Source organism: Heterodontus francisci, chromosome 12, assembly GCF_036365525.1.
Source record: "Heterodontus francisci isolate sHetFra1 chromosome 12, sHetFra1.hap1, whole genome shotgun sequence".
Lineage (NCBI taxonomy): Eukaryota > Metazoa > Chordata > Chondrichthyes > Heterodontiformes > Heterodontidae > Heterodontus > Heterodontus francisci.
In genome coordinates this window covers 107,812,654-107,837,001 of record NC_090382.1, presented here as the reverse complement: position 1 = coordinate 107,837,001, position 24,348 = coordinate 107,812,654, and the positions used below count along the sequence as shown (strand labels likewise).

Genomic DNA, 24,348 nt, shown 5'->3' with positions numbered 1-24,348 from the left:
GCCCACTGAGGGGTGAGCGGAAACAAGCTTCAGGGGTACAGGGCTAGGAGCAGGGGAAAGGCCGAACGTGGACTGGGGACCAGGGAAGAGGGAGACAGAAACACTACGACCTGCAAGTTCCCCTCCAAGCCACACACCATCCTGACTTGGACCTATATCGCCGTTCCTTCACTGTTACTGGGTCAAAATCCTGGAATTCCCTTCCTAACAGCACTGTGGGTGTACCTACCCCACATGGACTGCAGCGGTTCAAGAAGGCGACTCACCACCACCTTCTGAAGGGCAATTAGGGATGGGCAATAAATGCTGGCATAGCCAGCAATGCCCACATCCCCCGAACAAATAAAAAAACGGAGACTGGTGACCAGGGATGACCACGAGAGCGGACTGGGGACTAGGGAAGAGGGCGACAGCAGACTGGGAGTCAGAGATGGAGGATGAGGACTCTGGAATTGAACACAACACTCCAGCTGAGGCCTAACCAGTGTTTTATAAAGATTTAGCATAACTTCCCTGAGTGTGTACTCAATGTCTCTATTTATAAAGCGAAGGATCCCATAATTTTTTTAACCACCTGGTTAATGCATCCTGCCACCTTCTCAAAGACTTATGTCTGATTCAGACAATAGCCAAATAGGGCAAGACAAGACTGCGGCAGGATCAGATCTGTTTGCAGGGACACAGTGGGGCTGGGTGAGGACATATTTTATGTTATTTTTTGTGGGAGCGGAATCAGACTGCAGAACTCTGAATTGGCTGGTTTGTGAAGGGTGGGAGTGGCCCCTATTGAGATGCACTTGAGTAATTTGTCTCTCACAGCTGATAATTCTTACAGCCAAGCTCAAACCCGTTCTCAACTGATATCTGCAAACATCAGCTTGCAGCTGGTATTGCTGAACTGCAATTGGGTTGAATGTTGCCTCCTTTCCAGCGCAGGTCTGAAAGCATTTGTATTGTTTATAATTACCAATTTCCTTAAACCCCTCTCTCCCTACTCTCTCCACTTTGACTTCAAACTACAAGTGAGAAGCTAATAGATTTCTTTATCTCTTATATGCAGGCCATTCGCAAGCTATTTTTCAGTCCCCATTCCCCATGTCCACCGAACATAACCTTACCCCAGGCTTAGCTTTTCTCTCATCTCCTCTCATTCTCTCTGCGAGCTAATCTTGCCCATGAGACTTGGGGCTGGATTTTGTATTTTGTCGTGGGGACCCAAATGTCAGGGTCAAGTGAGAGTCCTGACCCCACATTGTGTTACGACCCGGAATTTTGCCTGATTTGGCCTACTGCCAACACTGTGGGGAGCCCGCAGTCCACTTGGAAAGTTCCAATCAGCCTCTGATAATTGACCTTAATTGGCCTTGAATTTAGTTTAACTAGCTGCCCATCTCTTTCAGTTGGGTAGCTGCTCTACCTGAGCAAAATGGATGGGGCAGGATGGTGCTGACATGCCGGGCAGGATGGTGCTGACGTGCCGGGCAGGATGGTGCTGACGTGCCAGCCGGAAGCATGAATCCACATGCCTGCCTGCCTCCGTTCTCGCCCTCATATCAGGGCACAAATCCTGCCCTTGATCCCATTTCCACTAAACTACTGACCATTCAACTTCTCCTCCTGACCTCCATGCTAGCTGACATGGTAAATGGTTTGCTTTCCTCCTTTTCAAAATCACTATCATCACCCTCTCCTAGAAAACCCACCATTGACTCCCATCTATCCTTGTAAACTCCATCCTATCTCCAATTACCCTTTCCTCTCCAGAGCCTTTGAATGCCTAACCATCTCCCAAATCTGTGCCTATCCTTCCTGCAACTCCATATTGAAATCTCTTCAATCAGGTTTCTGGCCCTACCCAAAGTTACAAATGGCAACCTTGATATCAATGGTGCATTATCCCTCTTCGATCCCTGCTGCCTTTTACGGGATCAGCTGTGTGAGAAGGTCTCAGAGTCAAGAGGCCACCCATGGGCAGATGAAGGAGGGAAACCAGGAGACTGGAAGAGAGGAAACTGGAGGTGGGGGGAGCTGTCCGCAGAGGGGAAACCAGAGATGGGATTAAACAAAAACAGAAACTGCTGGAAATACTCAGCAGGTCTGGCAGCATCTGTGGAGAGAGAAACAGAGTTAACGTTTCAGGTCAGTGACCCTTCATCATGAACTTTGATTCCACCAGTAACTAATAGTAACTCACTGAAATTGCACAGATAACTAGTAGTAATACTGGTAGCACTCACATTCCCATTATAACCAAAAGTAATAAAATAACTCACTGACAGTACATAAGCAATTTGTTGTAATCCCAGTAACACAATTAGTAATCTGCTAATTATTACTCTGCTCATACTCAGCCTGAAATTATAGTCAGAATCTCCCAGCACTGCACAAAGTGTGGTACAACTCCTCAGTCAATACCATGATTAACAGGCCCTATCACACTCCCTATCTCCATGGACTCTGCTTTGGACTCCGATCTTGTGGGAAGGTGACAACGCTGACCTGGGAGCCAGTGTGTACTTGGATTTCACACAGCAGAGAGCGACATGAACCAGACCAAGAGACTGAGCAAAGGGCAAAGGCTCAGTCTTTGACGCATGTCTCACAGGGCACATCGTCCTGAACTCAGATCCTCACAAGCATTTCTAAACTATTCCCTGGACTTGGACTCAGTAAAGAAGAGTTTACATAAAATAATAATAATTACAGCACAGGACAAAACCATTTGGACCCTTGTGTCTGTAAAATGCTGGCCTCTATCCTTTAACCCCTAATAACCCCAGTCCTTTTATATACTTCCTCTTCAAATCTTATCCCATTTACTTTACATGATGTTCTAGTTTCTGCTTCATTAGATACTTTTTGTGAAGCATCCCATGGTCTAACAACCCTCAGTGCAACCCTTTCACCTTGGTTCTAATCAATGAGCATCCTGAATCTCCGTCCCCTTATTCCCAATTCGCCCACCAGTGGAATTAATATTTTACTATTTACCCCTAGGAAACTCCACAGGTTTTACTCACCCCTTTACTGTCTGCTCCTCTCTCCATGCCATTCCCACTCGCCCCTTTACTGTCTGCTCCTCTCTCCATGCCATTCCCACTCGTTCCTTTACTGTCTGCTCCTCTCTCCATGCCATTCCCAGTCACTTCTTTACTGTCTGCTCCTCTCTCCATGCCATTCCCAGTCACTCCTTTACTGTCTGTTCCTCTCTCCGTGCCATTCCCACATGCTCCTTTAGGGTCTGCTCCTCTCTCCGTGCCATTCCCAGTCACTCCTTTACTGTCTGCTCCTCTCTCCGTGCCATTCCCAGTCACTCCTTTACTGTCTGCTCCTCTCTCCGTGCCGTTTCCACTCACCCTTTACTGTCTGCTCCTCTCTCCGTGCCATTCCCAGCCACTCCTTTACTGTCTGCTCCTCTCTCCGTGCCATTCCCAGTCACTCCTTTACTGTCTGCTCCTCTCTCCGTACTGTTTCCAATCACCCTTTACTGTCTGCTCCTCTGTCCGTACCGTTTCCACTCACCCTTTACTGGCTGCTGCTCGCTCAGCACCACTCCCACTCTCCAACCTGCTGCTGCTCCCCTGGCTCTAAAGGAAATGCTCGGTGACCTTGCCCACCTAGTTGTGCAATCTCTCCCCAGAATCTCCACCCCTGAACCCCAGTCCTTTGTCTGTCTCTTCTCTGGCACTCTTTGCCCTCCCTGCCCCATGCCCCATTTCTAGTCATCCCAAAGCATGAAGGGTTCTTGGCCTTGAAAATGAAACTCCACATCATAATCCTGAAAAGGTACAGGATGTTGCCACTGGAAGGAGTGTCGGGTATGGGGGGGGGTGGTGTTTGGTGTGGGGGGGGCGGGGTAGTGGTGGGTGGTGTTGGTTTTGTTTTCTTTTGGCCAGTCACAAATTACTCTCTCAATCTTTCTGAGTACACTGAAAGACCAAAATTTTACAAGTCCTGTCACCCCCGCCCCCAGGAGTGGGCTGGGAGGTGGGGGGGGGAGGGGTTGTAAAATCGGGTGGGATGGTGGAGGGTGCCATGCTTGTTGCCTACCTCCCTGAGCTGGGGAGGTGGTGGGCAGACTGCCCACCCTTGGGTCAATTGAGGCCCTTACGTGGCTAATAAATGGCCACTTAAGAGCCTCTTCCCACCAATGCTGGCATTTTTCCAGTGGGGGGAGGAAGGCAGGGACCACGACACATGGCAAGGCTGCCAGGTCTACCCAGGTGGCCAGACTGTGGGCATGGTGCAGGTCTACCCGGGTGGCCTGACTGCGGGCATGGTGGTGGGTCCCTCATGTTCGGCCCACCCTTGCCGGGGCCTGCCTAACTAGCACTGGTGAGCCCCGGTCACTTAACTTTACTCCAGGCCCCTAGTGTTGCTCCTGGTCCTGGGCTTACTGCAGTCCCGGGCAGTGGCCACCGCTCCCAGCGGGCGGTGAATTTTGGAACTCTCTACCCTAGAGGGCGGTGGAAGCTCAGTCATTGATTATGTTCAAGACAGAGATCGATAGATATTAAAAGGGATATGGCGATAATATGTGAAAATGGCATTGAGGTGGAAGATCAGCCATGATTTAATTGAATGGTGAAGCAGGCTTGAGGGGTCAAACGGTGTACTCCTGCTCCTATTTCCTATGTTCCTAAGAGCTGCCAGCCCTCTGATTGGACAGCAGCTCTTGGAGATGGGATAGGGGATGGGGGCGGTGAGTGACGGAAGCCACGGCCTCAGGCGACTAATTGCTTGACGACTGTAAAATCCAGTTATGGCTTCCAGAGCTGGCGGAGGCAGTCTCATCCCAAGTTTCCAGCCAGCGGGCGGGGCCACCACCTCCGGACTAAATCCCAACCAAATTGTCGAATGGAAAACACCTCTTTGTTTCATCCTATTCATCAAGCTTCATTAAAAGCAGATGTACTGATGTACATTCACAGTAACATTTCCTGCAAGTGGGCAACAGTCATTAACCGATCACTCGCAGCAGGTTGCATTAGCTGATGATGAGGTGAGTAACTGCCTAACTGAACTTAGTGGGTTTATTGTGTGACAACTGTAGGGGAGGTTGCTTAAAATGTGCATGCCTAATTTAGGTAAACTGTACTTCATGTGTTGATGATAAACCTCACGTGTGTTCATCAAAATGGGTCGTGGCACTTGCTTGGCTCCATGCAAATCAAACACAGACTATTGCTCTTCCCATGAGTGCTTACATTTGTCAGTCTAATAATGGATGTGTTTGTAGCTATAGCTTGGAGTAGTGCTTTAAATGGCACATTTACATTCCAGAACCGCAGTTTCTACAGAACTACATGAGAGAATTATTTTGAAGTCACTATTTACTTTCGTTTATGAAGGTCCATACATGCCACCAGGACCAAAACCACTTTGTCAGCCACAAACAGTCAACAATATGGTTACCTCCCAAAAGGGATTGTTTATGCTGCTGCTTGAGACACGAAGGCTGTAATGACGCTGAGTGCTGTCTTGTTTATTTTCCCATTTCACTTTCGATACAGGGGCTGGCTCATCAATTGCTAAGCAGCAAAGAAAATGGAGCATCAAACGACACTGTTTCTACACCAACGGTTAATTTATGCTGGAGATGGCACGCTCTATTAAGTGGGATGTTGCTGCTATGTTTAGTTACTGATATAATTTTCAATTCCTGAGGGTGGTAATATTAAGTACAACCTAGATCTGTGGACCTTTCTGTTTACTGACTGAGCCTAGAATGAAAGGCAAGCAAATGGCCTTTGAAAACAAACCGCTGGGAGGTGTGCAAGAGATGATTTGTCTTTCTATTTTCCTCTCTGCCCAGGTGACAGCTGACCAAAAGCACCAAAAATGTATTGCTGGTACAACATGCATGTTAGAGCTCAACAATTTTTAGATGATAACCTTTTCCCCCAATTTGTTTCATTTTTCTTTGCTAGTTTGGTTTCTCTCTTATTTCCTTCACTTTGCTTTTGCACGGCAGCTATTCAGGATCCTGTCATTCACACCTCCTCTAGACATATCTTTTGTCTCTTTACTTCTTCCATTACCACTCCCTTGGGCTTTGTACCATGAAACCTTTTGTCATTTAATCACTCCTTCCCTCCACCCTATCACAGACCTCCCCTTTTGTTCTTCCCACCCGCCCACCTTTACTTGCTTAAAACCTATTACATTTCTAACTTTTCCCAGTTCTGATGAAAGGTCACAGACCTGAAACATTAACTCTGTTGCAGGACGATGACCTTTCATCAGGTTGAGCCAGATTTAGCTAACAGCATAACAGTGCTTGAACATTTCTCTAATGGCCATGATGATATAATTGAGTTCAACATAGTGTTTGAAAGGGAGAAATGCAAAACAACTGCTAAGATTCTCAATTCAGGTAAGGCTGACTTCAATGTGACAAGACAAAGATTGTTCACAGTAAACTGGGCAAATCTGCTAATGGAGAAAATGAGACAAGATAGGTTTTCAAAAAAGACTTTAACGTGATACAGAACCAGTTTATACCCGAAAGGGCAAGAGTTCAACTTGCCAAAAAAGACAGCCATGGACAACAGGGAAAGGGATAACATAAAGATGAAAGAAAAAGCATACGAATATGCAAAAGCTAGCACAGATCCTGGTCAATGGGAAAGATACAAAGGACAGTAAAGGGAGACAGAACAGATACTAAGAGCTACAAACAGGGCGTAGGAAAAGAAACTTGCAAGGAATATCAAAATCAACACACAAAATTTTTCCAATTATATTAAGATAAAGAGGCTGATCAGGAGCAATGTGGGTCTCTTGAAAACTGATAACAGTGATATTGTCATTGAAAATGAGGAAATGGCAGACATACTGAACAATTACTTTGTGTTGATATTTACAGTAGAGCACGAGATCAGCATGCAGACCTCCCAAGGAAACTAATATTGAATCGGGGCCAGGGAGCCTGCAAAATTAACATAAGCAAAATAACAGTAATGAAGAAAATAATGGCATTAAAGAGTGACAAATCCCCAGGACCAGATGGTTTCCATTCCAGGGTTTTAAAGGTAGTAAGTGAGAACATTGTAGATGCCCGATATAACCTTCCAAAGTTCTCTCGGTTGAAGAATTGATTCTTTAGACTGGAAAATTGCACATGTCACTCTATTATTTAAGAAAGCTGAAAGAGGGAAATCAGGGAGTTATAGACCAGTTAGCCTAGCATCTGTTGTCAGGAAATTACTAGAGTCTATAATTAAGGACAAAGTAACTGAACATCTTGAAAATTTTCAGCTGATCGGAGAGAGCCAGCATGGATTTGTAAAGTCTAGGTCAAGCCTGACAAACCTGAATGAATTTTTTGAAGAGGCGACTAAAGTAGTGTACTGGGGAATGTCTACAGATGTTAATTATGTAGACTTTCAGAAAGCATTTGATAAAGTCCCTCATTAAGAGACCATTAGATAAAGGCAAATTATTGACCTGGTTAGGAAATTGGCTGAGTGACAGGGGGTAGGGATAATGAGCAGGATGTGACTAGTGGCGTCCCACAAGAATCTGTGTGGGAGCCTCAACTATTCACCGTATATGTTAATGATTTAAATGTTGGGATAAAAAGCCATATACGCAAATTTGCCAATGACACAAAGATAGGCGGCATTGTAAACAGTGTAGATGGAAGCATCAAACAACAAAGATAGATTAAGCGACTGGGTAAAACTGCAGCAAGTGGATTTCAATGCAGGCATATGTGAGGTCATCCACATTGGACCTAAAAAGAATAGTGCAGGGTACTTTCTAAATGGGGAAAAGCTAGAAACAGTGGAGACCGATAGAGAGTTGGGGGATACAGGTACATAGATTATTAAAATATCATGAACAGGTACAGAAAATAATCAAAAAGGCTAATGGAATGTTGGACTTTATATCTAGAGGATTAGAATACAAGGGGGTAGAAGTCACACTTCAGCTATACAAAGTGCTGGTTAGACCACACCTGGAGTTACTGTGAGCAGTTCTGGGCACCACACCTTAGGAAGGATATATTGGCCTCGGAGGGAGTGCAGTGTAGATTTACTAGAATGATACCTGGACTCCAAGGATTAAATTATGAGGCGAGATTATACAAACTAGGGTTGTATTCCCTGGAATTTAGAAGATTTAGGGGTGGTTTGATTGAAGTTTTCAAGATATAATGGGGAACAGGTAGGGTAGATGGAGAGAAGCTATTTCCGATGGTTGGGGAGTCTAAGTCCAGGAGGCATAGTCTAAAAATTAATGGCGGACTTTTCAGGGGTGAAATTAGGAAACACGTCTACACACAGAGGGTGGTCGGAGTTTGGAACTCTCTTCCACAAATGACAATTGATGCTGGGTCAATTGTTAATTTTGAATCTGAGATTGATAGATTTTTGTTAACCAAAGGTATTAAGGGATATGGGGCAAAGGTGGGCGTATGGAGTTAGGTCACTGATCAGCCATGATCTCATTGAATGGCAGAACAGGCTCGAGAGGCTAAACAACCTCCTCTTGTTCCTATGTTCCCATGAATCTGACACTGGCATAATGGGGCAAATGGACTCCTCTTGTGCTGTTAGAATTTATGATTCGATGATCATCTGTTGACACGAAAGGGCGAATCTCTCTAAAGCTAGGCCAGTTTCCTAGTATAACTGAGGTGTGAGGGGACTGGGCAGAAGATGGGACTGGAAGATTTTTCAATGGCTCTTCAGTGATCACTGCCACTTCTGAGATTTTCTGCTGGGCATATAATACACCCGGCCAAGAATAGCTGAGCGTTGAAGGTATTGTCTAAATGATGCCATTGTCTTCCTATCATTAATGCTGTAGCAATTCTGGACAGAGGCTCTTTTAAGGAGTGACTTAATGATTCCCTGTGGGAATTTTAAATTTTCCTAACAGGAATTTAGAGTGCCTGTTGCAGCCCGCAGGCAGCTGGCTCCACTACCATGATACAGGAGTCCAAAACCAGCACCAGCCGTTTCTCAGGTAACAATGCCAATGACAGCCTGCCAAAAATATTTTAATTCGGTTGACCCCAGGAAGCTTGGCATAGTCCGTGGGGCATTCTTCAGGTGGACGGAAGTCCTGCCCCTCACACTTGGAGGAAAAGCCCAGCTGAAGGGTTTGCCTTTTTGGTTTTGATGTGCGCTGCGATGTGCGCAGCTTATGAGATGTTGTATCAGCTCCTACTGTCAAGGTGAAGCTGATGCAACACCATTCGTTGCCACCTTGGGTGGAAATGATGAAGAAATCGATAGCTCTATATTTTCGTAATGCAGTTATGTCATTAGGTGAGATACCTTAGTCTGCTTCCCAATGGGACAATAGATTTATCTCATCATTAGCCATACAGGTCAAGACATTTCCAGATTTAATCTCCAATCTGTGCCATGTGGCTGATCTCACCCAGGACTGCGCTCAGTGTGATACAGCTGATCTCAGAGTTCTGGGTTAAGAGAGTAAAAATTGGATAGCATTGCTGCCAATGGGAGTGCCTGGCATGATTGGAACCATTCCCACATTGGCATACCCATGCTCCAGCAAAAGGTCAATCTCCTGGGAAAAGCTGCAGAGAAAAATTCCCCCTCCCCAAGGAAAAATACTAATAAGCTGAGTGTATAATAACAAGGGAACCTTGGTTCCTATTGTATGCAACTAAGCCTAAGCTACAGACGAGGTTGGTACTGGAATGTGGCCCATCCACATTCAAATCTGGCCATGGTCTAAACCTACGGCAGCTCTGTGTCTTTTCTTCCTTACAGTATGTCAACTAACTGCCAGGCAGCAAGTCCTCATATCTCTGTGTTGAGTTTAGGCTGTTTTCTCTGGGGAATGGTGCACGGGTAAAATAAATAAATAACTAAAGACAAAATAAGCAGCTCCAATCTCCCAGTGGTATTGCTTGAAGTGGTGTGGTGCAGTAGTGATACTTCCGTGAGAGGAGCACCTCCCTTGCTATTTCTGTTTTATGAAGCTGAATTGTTTGATTGATTTGAAGAACCAGATTTGCTTGTCCAGTTGCCTTGCTATGAATATTATTTGTATTTTTCCTCTCGAACATTGCCTGAGACGCTACTGTTTGAATGCTAAGAAATATCTACTTTCATGCTTACTCTGGGAGAAGACAAAGGGATTATGCAGCTGCAGCTAAAATGTGATGTGCAATTTGGGACCCCTTCTAAACCAAGCTCTTTAAACTTTTGTTAATCATTCGGTGCCTGTTCCATGTGATAAAATGTAGAATGGCTTCGGGGCGAATTAATTTCTTTTCACTGCGTTGCATTGAAGGTATTGGTTGGCTGTCCCGTGTTTTTCTCCTTCAGCACAAACTCTCAGCAGTTGGGATCAAAGCAGCATTGGGAATCACTAGCTGTTGAATTATTCAGGCAGTAATGGCATGGGCTGTGATGTGCAGATAAATCATATGTGAACCATTATCAGAACCGCAGGAGAATATGAACTCCTTCTAGCATGTAAAAACACTGGTGTGACAGTCACAGTGTGGCAGGTTCCGATAGCCGACTTCCTGCTGGCAAGTATTAATCACTTTCTCATTTGTACTTTCACTTCATCTCTCTGTTCTTCTTTTCTTCCCTCAACTTGCTTGATCAAAAAAGAAAGCCCTTTCATATCTCCCTTTTAAATAAAAAGAGGTGAATGTGACTCCCTTCAGTTTCACTCCTGGCCCCCATGGCTTTATTAATGCGAACACTGGAGAATCTAATTTGGAAACAGATGAAAGGAGCATTCCTTCAGAACTGGCCGCTCGAAGCCTGTAAGGAGCATCTTATGCATCTCTATTCCAGCAAAGCATCACTTGCCGGGAATGTTTATTGTGTAGGTCCAGTTCCAGATCTTCTGTCCATTCACTTTTGATGAGAAATCCTAGGGTCCGTCTCTACAAATGTCCCATCTGCACTCCTAGCAGATAAAGCTTTCTCCTGGGCACAGAGAAGCAGTCAATTTATCCTCGTATTCAAAATGGTCATTTTGAAGCATGTTTTATGTGTCTTGTGGCAGTAATTTTTATCAAATGTTTGGAAGCATGAAAGGACTTGCATTTATATAAGGACTTTCACAACCTCAGAACGTCCCAAAGCCCTTTACAGCCAACAAATTAGTTTTGAAGTGTAGTCACTGACATAATTTAGGAAATACAGCAGCCAATTTGTGCACAGCAGGTTTCTACAAACAGCAATGAGCTGATGACCAGATTTGTTTTAGTGATGTGGGTTGAGGGGTAATTACTGGCCAAAACACTGGGAGAACTCATCTGCTCTCTTCAAACAGTGTCATGGGATCTTTTATACATACCTGAAAGGGAAGACGGTACCTCGGTTTAACGTGTCACATCTGACAGTGCAGCACTTCCTCAGAACTGTAGCACATGCATGTCATCATCACCATCGGCAATCCCTCGTGTCAAGGATGATTCTTTTTTGCTGATGGCTGGGTGGAAGTGAGATGTCAGGGTTGGCTGTGGGTTCACAGGTGGCTAACGAGCCCCTATCTTAGCCTTGCAGGCTCCCACAGTGAGGACATCAGTTATCGGCCGGTAGAGGTGGGGGCGGATTATTGGCTTAAACAGCTGCCCTCTCTGTCTCTCTCGTCGCTCCCGCAGTGGTTGCTCTTGTTGATTGGAAGGTCTTGACACCATTTTGGTTGCAATTGGGCATGCATGTAGATGTCAGACAGAGATGGGGTGAGGCTCATCAATGATGGGCTGTCATTCTCACTAACCAAGCCCATGCGTAAATGACTACTTGTGAGAGTTCTAGGAGATGGACCATTACTCTCTGTGGAATTGTGAGCCAATATAATGCATTTCCTTGAGAAGAGGAGGAGTAAAGAGCATTGCTAAGTGTCCCCCTCCTCCCCCATGTGTGAGTAAAATAGTAAAATGGGCGGCACAGTGGCACAGTGGTTAGCACCGCAGCCTCACAGCTCCAGTGACCTGGGTTCAATTCTGGGTACTGCCTGTGTGGAGTTTGCAAGTTCTCCCTGTGTCTGCGTGGGTTTCCTCCGGGTGCTCCGGTTTCCTCCCACAAGCCAAAAAACTTGCAGGTTGATAGGTTAATTGGCCATTATAAATTGCCCCTAGTATAGGTAGGTGGTAGGGAAATAGAGGGACAGGTGGGGATGTGGTAGGAATGTGGGATTAGTGTAGGATTAGTATAAATGGGTGGTTGATGGTCGGCACAGACTCGGTGGGCCGAAGGGCCTGTTTCAGTGCTGTATCTCTAAACTAAACTAAACAGTACTGATATGACAGCTGGTATGGCAAGCTGCCTCACAAGTCTGAACCAGTGTTTAATGAGGATTGTATTTGAGCTGCTGTACCCCATTTCAATTTTTGTGGGAAATCAAAACATGACAGATTCATAAAATATTCATCCAGTATCCTTCACAATGTTTGGTAATAATGAAATGTCCCTCGGTAATTATTCATAAATAATTGTACTTTTTTTGAGAACCAGGAAGGGATGCACCTTTCACTTGGCACCTTGTTTATAATTAACAATTATGTCAATTTTGAAGGACAAGGCTGCAGGTTATGCCATTCAATTCACTTGCCAAGCTCAGCTCTCCGCTAGAGTACATACCGTACCAGTTAACTATCATCATTGTCAGTTTGAGCTGCTCTTTGACAGTCTTATTTTACTTTGCAGCTTAATGCCACTGGCCTAGCTAAAACATCAGTAACTCTTCATTTCAATTAAGAAGCTTAAGCTGGTTGCCTCCTTGTCAGAGGTAGAGGGAGAAATGTATAATATCTCCTCCTCAGGATGTTCCAAAGTGCTTCACAATGAATGAGTTACCTTTGAAGGGCAGTCACTGTTATGTGGCAGTCAGTTTTCATACAACAAGGTTCCATGAACAGCAAATAATATGATCAGCCAGTTAAGTTGCTTCTGATGGAGGTAGATAAGGGAGGAATGTTGACCAGGAGAATGCCCCTGTCTTCGAATAGTGCCAAGAAAGATAGGCATCTATCATCACTTCTGCCATAAAATCCTGGATGGGGTTGCGGATGCCAGGAAATTTAAAAGAACATCTCCCTACCAAATTTCCCACTCCCAACATCCCCAAATTGGAGAATAGTGGGATGGAAAATCCAGTCCAAGATGACTGTAAGATTTGAGTTTCAGTGTACCCATGGTAGCATTTCAGCAACAAGTGGTTGCTATGTCAGATCTTGTTTCTAACACTGGTTTTAGGAAGAATAGGATAAGTGTTCTTGCAAGGGGGTAATGTCTGTAAGCTACTGTAATGCTTTAGGATTTTCTGACATGTGAGTTTTTTAATATATTTTTTCTATCAGAGTGATTTAGTCCCAAAGTCATTACCTGCCATTCCTTGCGCTGCTCTTTCTGGTAATATCTGTTTGTGCTCCCCCACTCCTGTAGACCATTTCACAAGGTGCAGCCTAGTTATTGGGGGTGGGTCCATTGCTTACTGTACAACATGGTTCGTTCATCACACAGAGCCGACAGACCACTGTTGAAAAACTGTTAAATAGCCACAGAGAAGTGGGAAAGGGCTGCTGAGGCCAAGGAGCAATATGACATTGAAGATGCACAAAGACACAGAAACAATGAAAAACTCACTGGCTCACTGACGTCCTTTCGGGAATGGAACCTGCTGCTCCTGCCTAATCTCACCTATATGCGACCCCAGCCCCATAGGCCACTCAGAATTATATGCAATATATGTGATTCAAGGACAGAAACAAGGAAACAGTTCTGTGGATTTAGTAGGCAAGGGCAAAACGCGAGGGAAAAGTACTTTTAAGTCATTATTTTCTCCAGGATGTGGGAAATTCTGGCAAGAATTCTGGTATGTCCCTAGATACCCTGACATATGGCATGCTAGACCACTCTGCATTTGGGTACCCACAGCAAAGCCTTTTAATTTGGGGGAAGTCCATGGACTCCCACAGCTACTTGGACTACACTTCCTCACACCCAACTTCCTGTAAGGGCTCGATTCCATTTTTCCAGTTTCTCCGACTCCCTCACATCTGTTCGGTCGATGCAACCTTCCATACTAGCACTACCGATATGTCTTCCTTTTTCCTCAACCAAGGATTCCCCACACCAATGGTTGACAGGGTCCTCGATCGTGTCTGTTCTATTTCGCACACTCCTGCTCTCACCCTTTCCGCTCTCTCCCAGAACCATGATCGGGTTCCCCTTGTCCTCACCTTCCGCCCACCAGCCTCCGCATTCAAAGGATCATTCTCCGCCATTTTCACCACCTCCAGTCTGATGCCACCTCCAAACACACCATCCGCTCCCCTTCCCTTTCAGCATTCTGAAGGGACCATTCCCTTCAGGACACCTTGGTCCACTCCTCAGTCACCCCTCAAACACCTCATTTCCCATGTCACCTTTCCATGCAAGCGCAGGAGATGCAACACTTGCCCCTTTACCTCCTCCCTTCTCACCGTCCGAAGTCCCAAACAGGTCTTCCAAGTGAAACAACGATTTACTTATACTTCTTTCAATTTAGTATCGGCTGCTCACAATGTGGTCTCCTCTACACTGGGGAGACTGCACAGGCTGGGTGGCTACTTTGTGGAACACTCCATTCAGTCCACAAGTCTGACCCTGAGCCTCCTGTCGCTTGTCATTTCAATTCACCACCGTGCTCCCATTCTGACCTTTTTCTGTCCTTGGCCTGCTACAGTGTTCCAATGAAGCTCAAAGCAAGCTCAAGGAACAGCACCTCAACTTTCGACTGGGCACTTTACAGCCTTCCAGATTCAACATTGAGTTCAATAATTTTAGATCATAACCTCTGCCCCCATTTTGTTTTTTGCTGCCTTGTGTTTTTTTTATATCTTGATTCTTTCTTAATTCCTTTACTTTATGTTTGGACAGCTGCTATCCTACTATTCAGACCTCATCCAGACACATCTTTCATTTCTTTACTTGTCCCATTACCACTCCCTTAGGCTTTGCAACATGAAATCTTTTGTCATTGAATCTGTCCTGCCGTCGACCCAATCACAGACGTTCCCTTTTGTTCTTCCCACCCTCCCTCCTTTCGCTTCCACAAAGCCTATTACATTTCTGACTTTTCTCAGTTCTGATGAAAGGACACAGACCTGAAATGTTAACTCTGTGTGTCTCTCCACAGATTCTGCCTGACCTGCTGAGTATTTCCAGCATGTTCTGTTTTTATTCCAGATTACCAGCATCTGCAGTATTTTGCTTTCCTGTTAAAAGCTAGTTTACTGGTCATTATTGCTCATGGAGTTTAACTACAAAACAACTGTCACTCCATTCTTTAGTAAGTTAGTTGATATGAAATGCTTTGAGATGTTTCTGGAGATCCGATGCGATGCGACATGAGTACAAACCTTCCATTTTCTTTCAATAACAGAAGCTGCTCTACTCTGATTTAGTGCCAGCAGATCGGTTAGTACAGTTTGGTTTCCGATAGAAGCTCTGTGCTTCAACATGCTATGGCTTTCTTTTGATTTTGCATGTAATTGCCGCTCAGTTATTGCATCTCTGGTTGTGTAATTGCACACTGCCTGGTTACTCGCAGTAAATTGCCCTAGACAATAGTCACTTCAGCCGCGTTCCTGCTTGACCTCTTGGTTGATGTTGGAGATCCCATGACAAAGAGCAGCAGCTGGCCCAGTTTCTTACTGTACTCTCAGTGAAGGTCACATCCTCGTGCCATCGTAAGCTGAATATGTCGGGGCAGTGGGACACTTGTTAAAATATTTTTTTTAACTTATGCATAGGCAGTTCAGTTTAATTGCAGAAATATTAGTGCATCAGTTACAGCTCCAGTAGAAAAGAGAAAAATGATCAGTGATGGAAGAAGCCAGTAATTACATAACCAGCGAGGTAAGGGACAGTAATTACATAATCAATGAAGTAGGGAAAAGATAATTACATAAGAGTGAGGTATGAAAGGGATAATTTCCTAGCTGCTGATCAGTTTATTTCAGGTTTGGTACAGACAACACGACATTCTTAATTGTAGGCAGTATGAATGAGTGATGCAATGTAACATTCCTCAGCACTTGTTATAGGATGGCTAAGATATAGTGAGAAGGTTCAATTAAATTGCAAAACAGGGAGATTATAATGGGTTATGATTAGCATGTCCTACAACACACACAACTGTTTGCCAGATTTTTCTCAGTGCATTTCTGGATGGATGAGTGTAAGATGGCAAGACCTAGTTGATAGAGGTCAGTAACCGAAACCTTTCTGGCTAATTGTACACTTCCAATAGTGAAGGGACTCCATTACAGCAGACACTATCCCATGTACTTAGGTTAGTGGAAGTTGTGATTTCTATCAGTTACAGTCTGACGAATGTTTCTCACATGGGATTGACATTTTAATTCTCTACCATGTTCCCACGCTGACCTTCCTGTCCATGGCCTGCTACAGTGTTCCAATGAAGCTCAATGCAAGCTCGAGGAACAGCACCTCATCCTTCACCTGGACACTTTACAGCCTTCTGGACTCAACATTGAGTTCAACAATTTTAGATCATAACCTCTACCCCTATTTTGTTTCTCTTTTTCTTTGCTGGTTTATTATTCTCAATTTCCCTCTTACTTCCCCTTTTTTCTTTGCTTTCGGAATGCAGCTATTCAGCATTCCGCCACTCACACCTCCTCTAGACACATCCTTTGTTTCATGCCCTGTCCCATTACCACTCCCTTTGGCTTTGCATCATGAAATCTTTTGTCATTTAATCTCTCCTGGCCTCCACCCTATCACAGACCTTCCCTTTTGTTCTTCTTCCCACCCTCCCACCTTCACTTGCTTAAAACCTATTACATTTCTAACTTTTCCCAGTTCTGATGAAAGGTCACAGATCTGAAACGTTAACTCTGTTTCTCTCTCCACAGACCTGCTGAGTATTTCCGGCATTTTCTGTTTTTATTTCAGATTTCCAGCTTCTGCAGTATTTTGCTTTTGTGTTCAACATGGGCCTGTTTCTGTCCCGTAAATATTATACAACCATGTTACAAATCTTAGTCGGTGAATCTTTATATGCTTAGCACATATCACATTTACATTTATTACACAGCTGAGCAGAGAACAAGATGGAATTTTAAAGCCTGGTGATAGGTTTTTAATCTGTGATTAATTACTAATTATAAAACCAAAGAACATTGTTCTCAGCCTTTCTGCAATTTTCTTTTTGCGAAAAGGTAAAATAGGTTATTCTTCAGAATAAAGTTGCCAGCATCAGTCACCAACTAGAAATGTTTCAGCAGCCATGCCAAACAGTTCAGATAGGGTATATTCTTCAATTTAGTTAGAAAGTCAGATGTTTAAAAACTAGGAAGGTAATCTTTGAAGACACAGATTATCTCAGCTCCCTGGTGTTTCTGTAAACAAATTCATTTATTACTGTAATTAACACATAGTATGTGTGTGCTGGAAATGCTGCAGTTGTAATTCGATGTATTTTAATGAAAAGTTTAAATGAACAAATCTGCTTTCTATTTTCTGCCCTCCTCATGAAGTTTTTGACATGCTGGTTTACAGTCCCTCAAATGGCAGCTTTCTTTCTGTGTGATTTGAGATGGTATCATCAGTCAAAGAGACTGATTAAAAAATGGTCACTTGGGCAAGGTACTGGAGAGGTGCTGCCATTTCAGAAGCTATGGGGCTGATTTTGTCTTGGGCTTTAAGTGTCAATAGCATCAGGGCGGGTGGGGCTAGTTGAAAATGAATAAGCCTATTTACACTTGGCTATTGCCCCACTGTTTCCAGTGGGTGGGAGGTACCTCCATCTGTTCCTTTTAAACCTGAAATTATGGAAGGAGGATCATAGAATTGGAGATATTTATGGCACTGTAGGAGGCCACTTGGCCCATCGTATGTGATTCACTGGAGAGCTCCATACCACCTCTGTCCCGTTCCACCTGAATGAAGCAGTACTGCCAGGTACCAGAGTGGCCCCATTCCTCATGTGCCAATTCATAAGACCTGTAAATGAGGGAAATGTGGCCTGTGTTATTTCCTGCCATTTGCACTGCAGGGTCGCTGGATGCAGTGGCCACCGGCTAGACCGAGAATTCAGTGGTCACTGGAAGATGGCGCAGCTTCAAGTACTGGAAGATTAGCCTGTGCAAGTGCTGACTGGTGCCATGCAAAGGCCTCACAAAGAGAATGATAAAATGCAAAGATATAAAAGTAAAAGTTTGTGTATGAATGTCACTGGCAGCTTCTATTTTCCCCTTGCTGCGACCGGCCTCAGAGGCCTGCTGTCCTCAGAGTGGCTCAGCACCCTGGCACAGTCCGGGGAACTCACTTCCTGCATTACCTTGAGCTAGGAGAGCACTCCTGAGGCGGACAAATGAGCCCGCACAGCCTGGTTCCGCTAATGCACAGACGGAACAGAAAGCCCCGCTGATTTCTTCATTGCCCTCCTTGTTGACCTTCTGAATTTTGTTAATTTCTGCTAGTAATAATAAAAACAAAATGTTATTCTGTCCAACTCGCCCATTGCCCCAATCATTACAGACCTGCATTCTTGCCTGACACACAGTTTGTTAAATTTAAATTCGTGGCTGCCCCACCAACCTTCTTTATCCCACCTCTGATAATCACCCATATACTCTGATTCTAGCCTTCTCTCTCTCTGCTCCATGACTGCTGCCAGAGCTTTCAACTACTTGGCCCTGTTCTCTGGATCACTTTCCAGACAGTAGGGCCCACTCTCTGGATCAGCTTCCATTGGGCCAAGGTAGTTGAAGGATCTCCCTTTGAAAGATCCCTCAAAATTTACTTCTTTGATCAAGCCTTTGGATATAGTCAGAGAGAGATACAGCACTGAAACAGGCCTTTTGGCCTACCAAGTCTGTGACAACCATCAACCACCCATTTATATTAATCCTACATTAATCCCATATTCCCTACCACATCCCCACCTTCCTTCAATTCTCCTACCACCTACCTACACTAGGGGCAATTTACAATGGCCAATTTACCTATCAACCTGCAAATCAACCAGCGGAAACCCACGCAGTCACAGGGAGAACTTGCAAACTCTGCACACTCTGCACAGGCAGTACCCAGAACCAAACCTGGATCGCTGGAGCTGTGAGGCTGCAGTGCTAACCATCGCGCCACTGTGCTGCCCTAAATCTCTCACAATGTCTCATCATTTCCTTTCTTCCTCTGTAAAATCACCTTGTAGATGGATTTCTACACTAAAGGCACTACATAAAAGTGAATGTTATTAAAACCCCAACAAATGAACAGTGAAATTGAGGACATCAAATAATTGATGATTCAGACATTTCAATTATGGCATAAATGCTGTCACTTTCTTCAGTGACCTTCTATCCTGTCCCTGCCATACCATTTCCACTGATCTGATTGTATGTTCCTGCAGAGTAATCACATCCACATTTTCCTGAACTCTTCTTGTGCAAGCAAAAAATTGACACTCAACAAGGGACTCCTGATTCATATCTTGACATCCATCATACTGCCTAATTTCACTGAGTACTGAGAGAGAGGTCATAAAATGCATCTGCTGGTGATGACATCTGCATGACTGATTATCTATGAATCCTGGATGGTGACTATTTCTGCTAGTGAATTCTCTCTTCTAAAACAAGAAGTCTTAATTTGTTGTGTTGGTGAAGTCCGCTCAAAGATTTTTACAATTACACTTATGACTCTCCAAGGCTTAAATAAATTCCTTCCTCTTTGTGAAAAAGCAAGAAGCAGCTCTTCAGATGAGCTCACAAGAACCCATCAGTAATGAAGCACAATGGCGTCTGACATTGCATGTACAATAGAACAATGGATATCTGCTCTCCTAGATGAAAACTACAGGGAAATATTTTGGCATAACAGCATTCCACTTACTGAAACATCACCTTCAGAAGGCACAAAGTAGTTTGCAAATAATCATTGTTAAGCAATTGTAACTATTACCAGATTGTCCTTAATATCACAGAGGGTGAGAGTGAAGCAAAAACAAAGGCAGTTATTGTTTTCTTGAAGATTATTTGTTAAGCGTTTTCTCCTCTTTAGTGAATCAGAGCAGACACAACTGGTGAAATTCTGAACCGGTGCCAGCAACAAGTGCTTTTTACAGCTGTCTCTATGACTTTGATACTGCTGTGCTCAGCTCCCAAAGTGGAACTGCCAGGAGTCCCATCAGCCTTCAGTTAATCATTTTGGCCGAGAGTATTTAATTGCTAAAGTACAACCTTAAAAGTCTAATTAAAAAATGTTAAAGCCAAGGATTAGGGTTGTTAACATTTAATTGTTTATCACCAAAGTTGCATTGTTTAAAGTTGTGAACATGATACCTCTTGGGTTTTCCTGGCCACAGGACTTTGGTATTATGTACGTTGCTCTGGAGTCCTGCCATATCCAGTTGTGAATGGAGGTGGACAATTAAACAACCAATCAGAGCAAGAAGCTCCACAAACATTCCCATCCTCAATGATGGGGGAGCCCAGCACATCAGTGCGAAAGACAAGGCTGAAGCATTCGCAACCATCTTCAGCCAAAAGTGCAGAGCGGATGATCCTTCTGAGGTCCCAGCATTACAGATGCCGGTCTTCAGGCAATTTGATTCACTCCACATGATATCAAGAAATGGCTGAAGGCACTGGATACTGCAAAGGCTATGGGCCCTGACAACAACCCGTCTATAATACTGAAGACCTGTGCTCCTGAACTAGCCGCACCCCTAGCGAAGCTGTTCCAGTACAGTTGCAACACTGGCATCTACCTGACAATGTGGAAAATTGCCCAGCTATATTCTGTCCTCAAAAAACAGGACAAATCCAATCCAGCCAATGACCACCCCATCAGTCTACTCACAATCAACAACAAACTGTTGGAAGATGTCATTGACAGTGCGATCAAACGGCACTTACACAGCAATAACCTGCTCACCGATGGTGAATTTGGATTCTGCCAGCTTTAGACCCGATTACAGCCTTGGTCCAAACATGGATAACAGAGCCGAATTTCGGAGACGAGGTGAGAGTGACTGCCCTTGACATCAAGGCAGCATTTGACCGAGTATGGCATCACGGAACCCTAGCAAACTGGAGTCACTGGGAATCAGGGGAAGAATTCTCCACTGGTTGGAGTCATATCGAGCACAAAGGAAGATGGTGGCGGTTGTTGGAGGCCAGTCATATCAGTCCCAGGACATCACTGCAGGAGTTCCTCAGGGTAGCGTCCTAGACCCAACCATCTTCAGTTGCTTCATCAATGATCTTCCTTCCAACATAAGGTCACAAATGTGGATGTTTGCTGATGACTGCACAATGTTCAGTACCATTCACAACTCCTCAAATACTGAAGCAGTCCATGCCTGCATGCAACAGTACCTGGACAACACCCAGGCTTGGGCTGATAAGTGACAAATAACATTCATGCCACATAAGTGCCAGGCAATGACCATCTCCAAAAGAGAGAATCTAACCATTTCCCCTTGACACTCAATGCCATTATCATCGCCAAATCCCACAGCATCAACATCCTGGGGGTTACCATTGATCAGAAACTGAACTGGAGCAGCCACATAAATACTGTGGCTAAAAGAGCAGGTCAAAGACTAGGAATTCTGAGGCGAGTAACTCACCTCCTGACTCCCCAAAGCCTGTCCACCATCTTCAAGGCACAAGTCAGGAGTGTGATGGAATACTCTCCACTTGCCTAGATGAGTGCAACTGCAACAGCACTCAAGAAGCTTGACACCATCCAGGACAAAGCAGCTCGCTTGATCGGCACCCCATCCACCACCTTAAACATTCACTCCCTCCACCACTGGCGCACAGTGGCAGCAGTGTGTACCATATACAAGATGCACAGAAGCAACTCACCAAGCCTCTTCCTTTCTTCTGTCCACTTTTTGGGCCAATTTTTCTGTTGACTTTTCTCTCCAGTGGCTGCAGGAAAGGTTGTTTTCAAAGCTGTTTTACCTGTGGTCTTTAGCAAAGACGTTGTCTGGCTCACCACTGCTGTCATCAGTAATGAGTTCTTTATGTTGTCTGATGCAACATAAATAAGATGCGTAGAGTCCAGTTATGCTGAAGATCTCGAACAGGTTTGTTAACAGCTCACAAGTATATACAGTACAGAGCAAACTATTTACAGAAGCTTCCTCCAGGTGTTACAGTTGCAGAGTGACCCTGGCTTGGAGTCACATGACTACATCTTAGTAATTAGCTCATTAGCATACTAAGATCTTAAAGGGATATCACTCTTAAAGATACATACACGACATGTACTGCAGCAGTTCAAGAAGATGGGCCACCACCACTTTTTCAAGGGCAATTAGGGATGGGCAATAAATGCTGGCCTAGCCAGCGATGCCCACATCCCATGAATGGGTAATTTAAAAAGTTGGGAGTGAGTGGCATTGCCATATGGCTTGTTGGCTGGTCTCAATTTTTGCGAAGAAGGGTCACTGACCCGAAACGTTAACTCTGCTTCTCTTTCCACAGATGCTGCCAGACCTGCTGAGTGAATCCAGCATTTCTTGTTTTTGTCTCAATTTTTGCAGGCTGTTTTCATAGACTCGATTAAATAAATTAAATTTCTCCAATCTGTTTGAAAATCTGTGCGTTGTTTACTATCTATGGGGAGAAATTGGCTTGAATTATCTTCGTTTATTGGGTGAGAAAAATTCTTTAGCGGTGGGCAGAGGTTGCATTTCAGGCAGCTTTGTCCCGTGCCCAATCTGTCCTGAAATTTTGGTGGCTGCCATTTTGGTTTGGTCAGTTTTCAGTTGTTGCAGATGGCTGTCATAAGGCGTGCAGCACTGATTAAAACATACAATTGAGGATCCTTTTTCTGTTGATAGTCCCTATTCCCAAATTGGACTGTGGCTGTGCCAGATTTGTTGATTCTTAACTCTGCTTAGTGATGCTTGGTGCTAAGAGATGGCAAACAGCCCTCATTAGTGATATTGAAAGCAATTCAGGTAGATCTCTGGTTAAGGTTCCTGAAATTCCAGTGGGCATGGAGGACTGTTAAAGCAGTCTGTGCAAAGTGACCTTCAGAAGCTTCAGCACTTTGTCGGAGCAGAGGCTTGGAGCTGCTTGTTCTGAGAAATAGTCGTGTTGCTGTGTCGGCCATTGGGTTGTAGGAGGAGCAACAGCAAGAACAAACAGCAGAAACCTGAAGTGACTGGCACAAGAGGGCGAGGCAGGGCTGGTCGCAGGAGGACTTGCCTCTGCAACAGAATGTTGTACCTTGACTTGAGTCACGAGGGAGGCTGTGACCGCTATGTCACCTGTTGCACATGCAATTGCAGCCTGCTATCAGCCTCTGGCTCTATAGGTCGCTCGGGCCCTCAATGTCTATGCTGCCTGGTCATTCCAGGCTACAGCAGATGACAGCAACATCATTCATCAGCTTGCAGTACATAGCTGCTGAAGGACATGGCAGATTCACTCTTCGACAAGCAGAATCATTTCATCACTTTTTCGATGGAGCCGATCAAACTGAATTACTGGCTTCTCACAGCTCCAAGCTTAAGCCAGAAGATTGGGAAAATTTTAGAAAGCAGCAAAGGATGACTAAAAAATCGTAAAGAGGGAGAAATTAGAATATGAGAGTAAACTAGCAAAAAATATAAAAACAGATAGTAAGAGCTTCTACAAGTATATAAAAAAGGAAGAGTGTAGCAAACCTTTGGCATTCTTAACCAACAATTTCATTGGCATGACAGATCTGGAGGAATTATTTGCCCACAGCTTGAGAAAGATCTTAGAAGGATTGGGTCCTGTATAATACTCTTGTGCATTATAACATTTTTAGAATGAAATACAAAACCAATTAAAGGATCCCCATTTTGTGTAAAAGTTGACTGTCATATATTTTGTTTTTGTAACTATTTTATCTATTGCAAAGTTGAGATTTCTATAATGCAGCAATGTTTTTAGACTTGTTCTTTTGGAAAACAGTTCTATCAGTCTAAATCATTTTCCTAAATGTACAATGATATGGGTTATATGTTAGACTTACAAGGATATTTAGCAAAAATAAATCATAATTTATCCAGTTTTATCTCCTACACACCTTGATTGATTTTTGCACATCAATATTTGTAGTTGTTGAAATACAAAGGTATGAATTTGATTTCAAATAAAGCTTGTTGAAGATTAAGTTTTATCAAGTGCTTTAATTGGAAAATAAAATCAAGTAGTGCAGTCCAGTGGTTGGGTGTGTGTTTTTTTGTATTCTATTTGTGCAATGCTTCGTTAAGAAATGTAGTTCCAAGTTAAATAAGGGATAGTCAGCATGACTTTGTCAGGGGAGATCGTGTCTAACAAACTTGATTGAATTTTTCGAGGAGGTGACTAGATGTGTAGATGAGGGTAAA

The 24,348-nt window shown here is 44.1% G+C and overlaps 1 protein-coding gene across 7 annotated transcripts in view; it reads left to right on the top strand.

Annotated features, from left to right (window-relative positions):
• ndst1b (N-deacetylase/N-sulfotransferase (heparan glucosaminyl) 1b) overlaps positions 1 to 24,348 on the top strand; it is a 301,326-nt gene that overhangs the window by 79,180 nt on the left and 197,798 nt on the right. The gene's annotated exons all lie outside the window — the stretch shown is intronic.